Raw genomic sequence first — 6,359 nt, forward strand, 5'->3', positions numbered from 1 at the left:
TCTCTTTCCATACCATGTGACTTAACTACCTCCAATATAGCACTCAAATCACCCTATTATGTTCTTTCATGTTGCATTATACTTATATAGCTACACTTATGTATTTATAAACCTATTTATGTATCATGTCTCTGTCCATGACCAGACTGCAAGCTCCATGATGTTAGCGACTGTGTCTGTTTTTTCAATTTTTATCTTAAGGTCCCTATACAGAACTTGACCATAGGATGAATGTAAAGCAAGTTAGAATGTGAAAAATAACACAAGGAAGGTACAAGAGATTTTGAGTAATCAAGTGACATTGTCCACTTTGTTAGAAATGATGGCCTCATCCATCTTCTACTGCTCATGGAACCAGAAAAGATTATAAGAGAGATAATGTTTTTCATTACCTTTGACACCACACCTCTAAACAAAATGAGTGTCATTTATGTTTGCCATTCCCTGGCTTTCCTTACTCATTTTCTGTTTCTTTAGTATTCTTCTTTTCTTGAACATCATACTTTTCTCAAGTTACTCTCATTTCTCCTGTTATGTAGGTATGTGGCTTCATGAAAGCACATTTCCTCTCCTTGAATATTTGCATTTTAGAAAAAGAACACTAAAGGACTTCACACTCTTGTAATGGAATTCTGACATTAACAAAGATGATGCCTATTTTGATAGCCCTCTAGTCCATGCTTAATGTGTTCATAAGTGTTATAGATTCTAAGATGTTGATGGTAGCCTTCCTACTTTTCCCATGCTTGGAATCTTTTTTAATTAGTCATGATAGGCTAACAATTCCAAATGTTAGTTACTTGTTGCAATAAAAGTTTATTTGCAGGAATACAATAGTCTAAATGCAGTGTTCTGGATCAAACATTCCTTCAGCCTGGCTTTCTTCCAAGGAGAGACTCCTCTCTCATGGCTTTGTTTTCATGTGACTCTATCCTCCTCTAGGTGCTTGCAGTTCTTCAGTCAGTCTACAAATGGGGAGAGATAATGTAAAAAGAATGGAGGCTCACTTCTCAGAAGACTATAGAGGCCAACTCTGGAAATGGTTTACAGTGGTTTTATCCACATTAAGTTGCAATGGAAGCTGGGAAATATAGTCTTAGTGCCCAGGAAAGAAAGATAAAAAGTTTCGTGAAAGTTTACTACAAATCCCTAGTATATCATCTAGAAAGTCTTATACGTTCAGATCTATATTCTCACATTTCCCTCACCCCAGCCTCAGGAGCCTGTAATCTTTCCATATCCTTCTGTATAGCATTTTAATTAAAAGTTATTTTGTTATTATCATTATTGCTTTGGTATGGGGAAGGGTGCCTAGCATTAAAAAAATTATTTGGAGCACCATTTAAAATATATTTCACTACCCCTATTTATCTGGACTCTGACTATACTGGAGTTCTTAAATAGCATGTGAGGAAAAGTGAACAAAAGACATCCTATTTGTAGAGTTTTTTTCTTGAAGTACCGTACTTTAGTAAGAAGTAAAAGTATAATATTTACATAGCCACCAATTCCATCTATGATTAGTACTTCATTTAAAGAAAAAATAGAACTGACCTTGCAGACACCACTGCTTCAGAGCCATGTGTGCCCAGCCATGGTCAACCCAACCGTGTTCTTCAATTCGACATCACAGTCAACGGCGAGCCCTTGGCCCCGAGATGGTTGCAGGAAAAGTTCCAAAGACAGAAGAATATTTTCGTGTTCTGAGCACTAGAGAGAAAGGATTTGGTTATAAAGGTTTCTGCTTTCACAGAATTATTCTGAGATTTATGTGCCAGGGTGGTGACTTCACATGCCATAATGGCACAGGTGGCAAGTCCATCTATGGGGAGAAATTTGATGATGAGAATTTCATCCTGAAGCATACAGGTCCTGGCATCTTGTCCATGGCAAATGTTGGACCCAACATAAACAGTTCCCAGATTTTCATCGGCACAGCCAATACTGAGTGGTTGGATGGCAAGCATGTGGTCTTTGGCAAGGTGAAAAAGGCATAAATATTGTGAAGGCTATGGAGTGCCTTGGGTCCAGGAATGACAAGACCAGCAAGAAGGTCACCATTGCTGACTGTGGACAACTCTAATAGATTTGATTTGTATTATCTTAACCACCAGACCATTCCTTCTGTTGCTCGCGAGAGCACCCCTCATCCCGTCTGCTCGGAACACCCTATTATTATCTGCTCTCACTGTGGTTCTTTGGGTTCCAGGTTTTCCTTGTACCTCTAAGTCTAGCTGGGTTGCAGAGTTAAGTTTATGATTATGAAATAAAATTTAAATAACAAAAAAAAAAGAAAAAATAGAACTGCTATAAAAGCTTTAGCTCTCTGTGACTCCATAAAGCTCCCCATTTTTAGTGTAAAAAATAAACAAGACAAAAGTGTAGGCAGATTCAATAAAGACAGAAATTAAAAGGTCAAAATATAGCTATTGCATCATCAATTCTACTATTTCCTCCCAATTTAAAATTTTTTTGTAGATATTATGTCAATTCTCTCTGATTCCACAGAGAATCACAGTTGATACATGACTGGAACCCATGTAGCAAAACTTCCATTACATATGCAGAGCAGAAAACTCAAGAAATAATTATAAATTGACAAATGTCTCCACTTCTGGATTGGCCTATTCAATCTTAGCAATAATTATTTGTTCTGTTAGGTTCATCCAATTATTATTTGGTCAGCAAATCATTTTTATTTTAGGAGGTAAATGTGATAAACACTGAGTATCCAATATTCTAGTGAATTTTAATTGCTGAGCAATAAAGCCGTGGCTCAACTAGGTTTAGCTCCTAAACTTTAAAGCTCTCACTGCAATTTGATATCCACAGAAACATCTTCCCTTGCCCCGAAAAACTGGTTTATCACTTCTTAAAAATTGGTGAACTGAAGCTATAGATAAGTTTGAAATTACACCTGCTGAGTTGGATACAAAATATTGAATATACCAATAAGTATCAGATTTCAAAAGATCTTTTGTTTGTTTCTTCAAATAATAAGCATAGTGCATATTTCTCAAATCCATTGTAAAAAAAAAAAAGGCTTCTGTGACGTGGTTCCAATAGTTTTATCTTGATATATTTTAAGAGACCATTTTAGAATCACTGGTTTTTAGAATAGATAAAGCCGTCAGAAAAAAAGCAGTGTAGGATGTATGACTTGCTTCTCCTTCTCTACAATTTATTTTAGAATCCTTGTGTTAAGTATTCTAAATATCACACTGGAGTATATCCAACAATAGTTCCCAATTAGCTGTTAACATCAGAGCAGGGAGAGTATCCGATCAATTTTTGTATTTCCAGAACCTTGGACAACACCTAACACATAGCAGACACTTGATAAATGTATGGTAAACAAAAGAATTAATTGATTTCCATTTTGTTTTTATAAAAATAAAACAAAACAAAATTGCATGATTTGTAATCTGATAAATTGCATAAAACATCACACATATTCTTTTTTTCTAGGCCACTCTCACCTCCTAACCATCCAGTTCTCAAATTCCTCTGCAAAATATCATAACATGACTCCTAGCATAACAAACATGTGGCATATAGTAAATGTTGAATAATATGCATTTAGGGAATGATTGTATGAACAAATATGATGCTCAATTTTTAAAAAATGTAATAAATTACATAAATTCATGAATTAAGTTTAGATATGGAAATGTTCCTTTGAAAAAGGAAGGATTGTTGTCATGTAAATACAATTCTATATAGTTGATGGAAATAATAAAAATATTTTGGTAAAAGTGTATTGAACCAATTTTGTGTTCCACCAACTTCTACTTTTGAAAATATCATGGACCATTATTCAAATTTCAAATTCTTTGACATAATTAAAAAAATGTTATGCCTATAACATAGTGTAGTTTTTCATTACATAACACATTGTTCATATATTGCTTACTTAGGATAAACTAGTCACTCCAAATTATTATTTGTAATAATACTACCATCATTTATTGAGTGTTTACTAAATTCCATACATTATATACATAATAAACAACCTCTTATCATACATTGATTTCTTTTTTCTGAAAATTTGTTATTTATATAATTTTTTTAAATTCTATATTTCCAAGAGAGTAAATTTTATGAGAGCAGGAAATAAATACATTCTTTTTACCACTATACACCTAGCATTTGGTATGGAATCAGTCACCCATTAGTTAAAACAAATATTTATCAATAAATAATTGAACATTGCACCATAAATATTATTGCACTGATCTTACTTACAGAAATAACTTACACTTAGAGGTAGTAAGAAACTTGCCCAAGGTCAAATAGCAAGTGTAAAGCCAGAACCTAAATCCATATTTTTAAATCTCCAAATCCATGCTATGATATGCTATGATCTCTAGCTTTTGGAAGCAAGCACAGTGTTTTCATTTCTTGGCTCAGTTTTTACAGGCTGCTATAACAAACTACCACACTGATTTAAATGGTAAACATTTATTTCTTGCAGTTCTAGTGACTAGGAATTTGAAGATTAGGGTGTCAGCAGATTTGGTACCTAGTGAGAGCCTGCTTCCTAATTCATAGGTGGTCTTCTTCCTCTGTGTCCTCACATGGTATAATGGAGCAAGAGCTCTCTGGGGTTCTTTTTAAAGAGCACTAATCTCATTCACAAGGGTTCCACCTTCATGCCCTAATTATTTTCAAAAGCCCCATCTCCTAATACCATCACACTGGGGGTTAGGATTTCAGCATATGGATTTGGGGGAGACACAAACATTCACTCCATAACGCTCATTTATTTTCCAAACTAAATCATATAATATATGTCATTGGTTTATATTAGAGACTTAGATAAATGTCTCTAAAGAATTAATATGGACCACAGAATAACAATAACTAGTCCATAGTTAAGACACATTTTTTTGGACATTTCTGGTTGAAGAGGGAGATTAAAACATTGTTTAGCTTTAAAATTTTAAGTCAAATAAGGGTAAAGGCTGCAAAGTCCAAAGCAGTGCAGGGAGAAAAAAAATAAAAGAAAATAAAAACAATAACAGAAATCTCTATCTCAATCAATCATTTTTAAAAAGACAAGAAGAAAAAGGATATAAAATCTGAATATAGAAATAGAAATTTATATCAGCTAATATGTTGATAATCATAATTTTAAATTTTCAGTTAAAAGTTAGATTTTTCAGATTGAATTAAGGAAATAAAGCTATATGTAGTTTGTAAGAGACACTCCTAATGCACAAAGATACAAAAGGCTGCTAGTAAAAGATCTAAAATGGTATACCAGACAAATACTAGCTAAAAGAATACTGGCAAGTGATGTATGTAATATCTGTACAAATAGACTTTAAGACAAAAACCTATATTGGGTAATATGTTACAGCATGAATGAACTTTGAAAATATTACACTAAGTGTAATTAACCAGATAAGAAAGGACAAATATTGTATGACTCTACTTATAGGAGGAATAGGCAGATTTAGAGAATAAGCACATTTATAGAAACAGAAAGTAGAATAGAGATTACCAGGAGCTAGGCAGATGAAAAAATGGAGAGTTATTATTTAATGGGTATAAAGCATCTATTAGGTATGATGAAAACATTCTGAAAATAGATGGCTGTAATGATAGCACAACATTGCAAATGTCTTAATGCCATTGAACTATACATTTAAAAATGACTTAATTGTTTTTTAAAAGTATATATAATTGAAATTTTCTTAAAAAGCTATATTAGGTATGGAGAAGATCAATACATAGTAATAAAAGTTCAATTTACATAGAAGATATCATTTGCATGAACCCAATTAAATAGCCTCAGATATTTACAGAAAGAAATAGGTGTACAGATAAAATTGATAAATCCATTTCCATAATGAGAATTTCAACATATTTTTAATTATTACTAGATCAAAGCAAACAAAAAAATTGTCGATACAAAAAGATTTTAATAAGTTTGCTGTAGTAAAAATATATAGTACATTGTACCCTAAAGAATAGCATACACATTTTTCTCAAGCACATTTATAATATTTACAAAAATTGACTATGTCTATATTAGTCTATAAGGTAAGTCTCAATCATTCTAGCTAGTACTCTAAAAAAATAAAAAGTAATTAAAGACATCAAAATGGAAGAAACAACACCAACAGAATCAAATATGAGTTGTTGAATATGAGAATGTATAGCACGTTAGCAGAACATTAAATTAATATACAACAATCAGTTGCATCTTTACAGAGCAGCAACAAAGATCAGAAAATATATTTTTTAAATGTCATCATTTATAATACAATAAAAACTATAATCTATTAGAGGCGAATGAAACAAAAGATGCATAAGACTTAATTTAAAAATATTTTAAAACTTTATCTAAATAA

At 32.4% G+C, this 6,359-nt stretch overlaps 1 pseudogene; it reads left to right on the plus strand.

Moving 5' to 3' along the window:
* The first annotated feature begins 1,594 nt into the window (after nt 1-1,594).
* LOC105305468 lies at nt 1,595-2,098 on the plus strand (annotated as a pseudogene).
* Nucleotides 2,099-6,359: the final 4,261 nt, after the last annotated feature.

The sequence above is a fragment of the Pteropus vampyrus genome, unplaced genomic scaffold, assembly GCF_000151845.1.
Source record: "Pteropus vampyrus isolate Shadow unplaced genomic scaffold, Pvam_2.0 Scaffold12, whole genome shotgun sequence".
Taxonomy (NCBI): Eukaryota; Metazoa; Chordata; class Mammalia; order Chiroptera; family Pteropodidae; genus Pteropus; species Pteropus vampyrus.